Source organism: Rattus norvegicus, chromosome 3 (assembly GCF_021556685.1).
Source record: "Rattus norvegicus strain SHRSP/BbbUtx chromosome 3, alternate assembly SHRSP_T2T, whole genome shotgun sequence".
Lineage (NCBI taxonomy): Eukaryota > Metazoa > Chordata > Mammalia > Rodentia > Muridae > Rattus > Rattus norvegicus.
Window position 1 is genome coordinate 5251760 of NC_141536.1, and position 6751 is coordinate 5258510.

At 46.2% G+C, this 6751-nt stretch overlaps 1 non-coding gene across 1 annotated transcript; it reads right to left on the reverse strand.

The window, feature by feature from the left end:
- Nucleotides 1–213: 213 nt before the first annotated feature.
- Nucleotides 214–6328, reverse strand: LOC147995370 (endogenous murine leukemia virus Env polyprotein from Emv-2 locus-like). Its single transcript, XR_015684180.1, has 2 exons — nucleotides 5722–6328; nucleotides 214–1235 (listed from the first exon to the last, which is right to left on the reverse strand). It is a non-coding gene; the product is annotated as an endogenous murine leukemia virus Env polyprotein from Emv-2 locus-like (transcript).
- Nucleotides 6329–6751: the final 423 nt, after the last annotated feature.

A 6751-nucleotide genomic window follows, 5' to 3' on the forward strand; every position in this document is an offset into this window, starting at 1 on the left:
AAAGAAGAGAATAGTTTTGAACTCCCTGGTACACACACACACACACACACACACACACACACACACACACACACACACACAAACACACACGCATTTCTGAATAGAACACCAACAGTACAGATACTGAAAGACCCCCGAAGGGAGCCCCCCACTCAAGTCTCGGGAAAGACGCGCACCCAGTAGGACACAGACACCGACCTGCTGCAATCACACGAGGAAGATTTATTGTAGGCGAGATGAAACGAGAGCTCAGGCCAGCATGCTGGGGTCGAGACTCATACACCACACAGGGAGTAGAGGAGTTCGACCCCGACCTGAATTTTCACAGAGCTTATAAAGGAAAAAACCACAAACCAGGGGGATCAAGAGGGAGGGAGGAGGGGAATTCCAAAACCACAAACTGCCCATACATTTAGGTCATATGCTAGTCATGTGTAACACTAGGCAACACACCCAGGACTTTGTGACATTGTGATTAGGGGTAGTGACATTTTACAGGGCCATTGGACCATTGTGGCCGGAGGCTATGGGTCATTGTGGCTGTTCCAGGAAACTTTTCATGCAAGAATGTTCCGGGAACCATTGTACAGCAAGGGAGGGGTGAAAAGTTCATGTTCTCACAGACCCTACTTCTTCTTTTTGGGTAGCTAGGCGGCTTATTATTAATTTTTAATCCTTCATTCCCCACTTCTTCTTTTTTTGTTAATAGTTCTAATCCTAGAACTTCATGGAGAACTCAGCTTCATCTAGCATAACAGCTTGGTATTGTAGTCTTAACATGAGGATTCTAACCTGGACACTATCCAAGCCTATCCACCAAGGTCATGACTAGCTTTTAGAACTTCTAAGCTTATACAGACTGTGATCCCTGAGGCACAGTCCCAAGAAGTGTTAAGAGTACTAACATATGCAATGTTACATCATTTGTAATGGAAATCAAGCCTATCCCACACCTATCTTGATAGAACCCAGGACAAACATGACTGAGTTTCCCTCTAGGTCCCAGCTCTCAGCCCCAACAGCTAGTACACGGCTGGTGAGGGCTGAGAATTGACAGCTGTCAGGGTGGTCAGCAGCACCAAGTACGGTCCTTTCCAGCGAGGCTCGAGTGTCTGGGCTCAGTGTAGCTGCAATCTCCGACCTGGAACTGATGAGATGTCTCAGGGGTCTCCGGGGCATAGGCTGCTGTCAGCTGTGAGCAGATTTCTTTCTGTATCACCTGTAGGTCTTTTAGCCTGGCACACAAATCATTATTACTATGGCACTATGACATGTTGGTTCAGTAACATCATCTAATACAGTCAGGGGGGCTGAGGCCCCATATAAGATCTCAAAGGGGGTAAGGCTGAATCTGGAAGGGGTATTTCTTGCTCTGAAGAGAGCAAGAGGGAAGGAGTGTCACCCAGTCTGTGCCAGTCTCCATGGTTAATTTGGTCAGGGTCTCTTTTAGAGTTCTATTTATTTACTCTACCTGTCCTGAACTTTGAGGTCTGTAAATACAATGTAATTTCCAATCGACCTCTAAATACTTGGCCACACCCTGGCTTACCTTGGCAATGAAAGTAGGGCCGTTGTCTGACCAGATTACCTTGGGCATTCCAGACCTGGGGAAGATTTCTTCCAGTATCTTCTTGATGATTGCAGAGGCTGTCTCTCGTTTGGTGAGGAAAGCTTCTATCTATTCCTGAAAAAGTATCTACAAGCACTAGGAGATACTTGTGATTATATTTTTCTGGTTTTATCTCAGTGAAGTTCACTTCGACTTTTCACCAAACTCTCTAGGTCTCTTTGCCCTGTTTGCTTGCTAAGCATTCACTTATTGACATACCTTATACTTTCTACTGCCTCTCTGGCTAAAATCTTAAAGTCTATTACATACACTTAACTACTTGGACAAACTTTTTATCTCCTAAATGAGTCCATTTCTGTATTTGGCAAAGTGAGTCTTTTCTTTGTTCTCTGGGGGAGTATAGCTTTCCCCTCAAGTGTGCCATTGTCCTTTATCTTTTAAGCAATTTGGGCCTTTTCTAAGTGAGGCCATCCCTTAGTCCGATCCTAGTTCTCAGTGGCTGTCTCTTGCAGGCCTGCAACCAGGATAGGCTCCTGCATAGTCATTTTTCTAGCCGCTTGATCTGCTTCGTTATTGCCCCATGCCACTGAATCTCTTCCCTCCTGATATCCTGAGCAATGAATAGTACTCACAGTTGTTGGCTTCACCAGGGCATCCAAGAGATGGCAACAGCATCTGAAGTGCTGATGTGCTGGGGGGGGGGGGGTAGAGGTTCAGCCATCCCAGATGACATTGTGTTGTCCACCATGGCAGCACCCACTTGTCTCTGACCTTCATTCATGAAGAGAACTGTTCCCGTCTGTGGACAAGGTCCTCGGCTTTCAGCAGGGGTCAATCAGCCAGTCACAGAGGTCTTTCCTCCACCCATGGGCTTCTGCCAGTACTTGACACTCGTGCTGTGGTGGCTCCAGGTCCGGATTAGGCAGCAAGGTGACCAGATTGTCCCCAACCGGTGGAGAATCTAGTCCATGGCAGCTGACCAGTGGTCCCATCTTTTGGGACACTATTCAAAGGCAAGACATCAGCCACTCTATCACAGTTTAAGTCCTGGATTGGGTGATAATTGTTAGTGCCCAGCTGGCAGGAGTGATATGTTCCAAGTAGAACAGCACTAAGCCATTCATCTCCCAGCATCAGGTACTGGTGCACTGAGACAGGTCTTAAGCTCCGCATACACAGTCTGTAGATATGCATACACATGGCCTCACCCAGCCATTTCAGCCCACGCAAGCCATTTTGGAGAGCAATTTTCTCATGAGCAAGGGATAGGGGCAGTCAGGGATGACTATGAACTAGTGGGTGGGTTACCCGGCCCACGCCAAGGTCCACTGTTCTTCGGGCAGTCCATAAGTATTGTTTGTTGCTAGTAGGCCCCTGTACCCAAGGTCTTTGGATACTGGCCCACTGGAGCATAGGAGCACAGAGCATTGGGTCCCTGTATCCATAAAACAACTGGGCAGGCTTCCCTCCTATCTCTGCACATAGCCAGCACTCCAGGACCGAGAGGCTCTCCAGTGTCCCCTCTTATTCTTTCTGGGGCAGTCCCTGACCCAGTGTCTTTTTTTTCTTTGCATTAGGCACACTGATCTTTAGCCAGGAATTCTCTTCTGTTGCCAGGTACTATCTTCCTAGGTTCCCTAACTACTGTGGCCAGTATATGTTCCTCTCTTGTCTTTTATCTCTCTTTAGCTCTCTAGCTTCCTCTTCTTTTAGTCTCTTTTCTTCCCTAGCTTCCTGCTCTTTTTACCTTCTTTCTTTCTTTTCAGTCTCTCTGCATCTTCTTCTACAGCTATTAGGTGCTGTCCACTTTTCTGCACAGACCCTGAACCACGCATCAACTTATTTTCTCTGCAACTTACAATAACTCTCTCAGTGACTTAGCTTAACCCTTCAAGTTTCTGTAACTTTCTCTTCATATCTTTTCTTTATCTTAGCCAGATTGGTGGGGCATTTTCCAGCCCCTAGGAGACCCACCCTTGGAGCCTGGGGGCAGACCTGGAGCACTCCCTACCTTCAGGGGTATGAAGAGAGCAGGCAGAAGTGAGGGCCTTCTATGCGTGTTGGAACCCTTTTTTTTCTGGCCTCTAGTAGGATTCCGTCTTTCCTCGGTGGTAAAGAAGACCTGTAACAGTTACTAACAAGCATATCAAATGGGATGGTGAGAAAACAAGAGAATCTTGTGAAGAGGGCAAACAGCATTTAGTCACACAGCTAAACCAGGAGGCCTTTCTTGGAACAAAAAGGCCATTGTCAGTGTCAGCTCCATGGCTTTGCCTCTCAAGAGAACCAGCCTCCAAATGACACTAGGCTTCTAGTAACAACTAATAACAAAAGGATGGAGAGATGGTTAGAACCTGGGTGCTAGATGCCAGGGGGCTGATAAAAGAATTGTAACCAGTTCACCTGGGGCTATCAGGACCTCAGTAGTAGCCCTTTACCAAACTGTCTCACTGGGTTTAAAGGGGCCAAGGAAAAGAAAACATTAATCCTGACCTTGGCTACCGCCAAGTAATTTAGTGCTGGAGACTGACTCCTCCCTTGGAATAAAGACAGCAGATAAGGCAGGCTTCCTTAAAGAACTTCTCTAAATGAGTGCTCTCCTACTGTGAGAAAATGTCAGAAATTCCTTTCCTATTCTTGTTTTCCTTATAGCCCCACCTAGCTCTCAGCCTTTTTAGATTATTCTTCCTGTAGCATTTCTAACACAGCCTGTCCCTTTTTTTTTTTTTTTTTTTTTTTTTTTTTTTTTTTTAGCCTGTTAACAGCATTTTTGATCTTTTAGGCAGTTATGCACTAAGTGTCATACCGGCTGAAACTCTGCCTTTAAGATTCTTTGCTCCCAAGCAATATTTACTCACTTCTCTAGCTTATCTCAGCTGGCTGCGAGCACAAGCACAGATAAAACACTGTTTTAAAAACTAACTTTGGCTATCAACCAACACACCGCCACTAGAGCGGGGTCCACAAAATTAAGTTCCTTACTCACTAAGCATTAAGGGGACCAAGTAAAACTCTTCAACGAACAAAGCAAACAGTTTCATGATTTCAAACACAGTCGTCGGTCCAAGATTTTAAACACGGTCATCAGTCCAAATTCAAACACGAAACAAAAGCCAAAAAAAGACACTCGGCAATACCACAGAAAACAAACCAGACAAGCAAGACTAAAACAAAGCATCCTATAACCAATTTCCACAGATGCCTGGTACCTTCAGTACCTGGCCCAAACTTCAGCTTAACCTTAGCTGCTTCCGGGATACCAAACACAGAAACAGAATACAGACAACAAACACTAACACATCTAAGCACACTTGTCCGTGCCTATACTTAAATAGGCAGCCGAACATGACCTCCAAAGTCACAGTCAGATCTTTTTGACTGTCCGTTGCCGGGTCCTCCCGACAAAATTCGGCTCGTGGAACGTTTCTCACGCGTCCCAGAGCCAGGACCCAACAAAGGCTGACTCGTGGAACGTCTCTCACGAGTCCCAGAGCCTGCGCGATTGGGGCGTCCCCCGGTGCGCTTTCTAAAAAGGAAAAAAAAGAAAGAAAAAGACTATTCGGAGTAGGAATCCTTCATCTACTCACAGGCACCATTTCGGGGTGGGGAACCTTCTTCCACCCGTGCACAGGGCAGGAAACCTTCTTCTGCCCAGACAGTGCACTAAGACTCTCGTGCACAGGGCAGGAATCCTTCATCTGCCCAGACAGTGCACTAAGACCTTAAACCGGTACCGAAAAACACAGACTACAGGACTTAATTCACACACACTCACACACACGAGCACAAACAAAAGAGAAAAAGAAAACAAAACCGACGTCGACTTCGTGTCGACCAGAGGCACTGAAACTGATCGGCAGGTCGCAGACCTTGCCTAACAAACCGGTCGTCAAGGAGTAAAGTCTCCTCTGGACCTATCAGATGGGGTTCACCAGGCGTCCCTGGTCCCCCCTTGTGTCCTCCTGGGACGTCTCCCAGGGCGAACGGACGGTGGGTACCTGGACACGTCTATCCCTATCCACCCCGCTCTCCTTCCTGGAGCGCGGTCTCACTGAGCGTCCGCAAAACCGAAACAGCGATCGCACCAGATTCCCAGACAGAACATAGACACAGACCCAGACACAGCGCTGAGATAAAACAGAGAATCTTACCTCCAAGTGGGTCTAGGACCCCTGGGTGGTCGCGCAGATCCCGGACGAGCCCCCAAATGAAAGACCCCCGAAGGGAGCCCCCCACTCAAGTCTCGGGAAAGACGCGCACCCAGTAGGACACAGACACCGACCTGCTGCAATCACACGAGGAAGATTTATTGTAGGCGAGATGAAACGAGAGCTCAGGCCAGCATGCTGGGGTCGAGACTCATACACCACACAGGGAGTAGAGGAGTTCGACCCCGACCTGAATTTTCACAGAGCTTATAAAGGAAAAAACCACAAACCAGGGGGATCAAGAGGGAGGGAGGAGGGGAATTCCAAAACCACAAACTGCCCATACATTTAGGTCATATGCTAGTCATGTGTAACACTAGGCAACACACCCAGGACTTTGTGACATTGTGATTAGGGGTAGTGACATTTTACAGGGCCATTGGACCATTGTGGCCGGAGGCTATGGGTCATTGTGGCTGTTCCAGGAAACTTTTCATGCAAGAATGTTCCGGGAACCATTGTACAGCAAGGGAGGGGTGAAAAGTTCATGTTCTCACAGACCCTACTTCTTCTTTTTGGGTAGCTAGGCGGCTTATTATTAATTTTTAATCCTTCAATACAAAGATCATTTAATAAATAGAATTTCATGAATCTGAGAAACTTCTGTACAGTAAAGAACACAAATTTTCAAACAAAATGACAGCCTGCAGAATGGAAAAAATTTTTTAACAACTACACATCGGATAGAGTGTTATGACTAAAATATATAGAGAGAACACAAAAAACTAGACATCAAGAAAAATAATCCATTTTAAAAATGGGGTACAGAACTAAAGAGAGAATTCCCAAAAGAGGAGATTCAAATGGATGAGTGTAAAAATTCCTCAGAAGCATGGTAAATGATAGAATTCAAGATCTAGCTTTAGCAGTTTTAGGGATATACCCAAAAAAATCCTTCATTCCACTAAAGCGCATAAATAAATGTTTCCAAATGAAAGATATCCACACAGTCTGTATACTTTCATATGCCTTA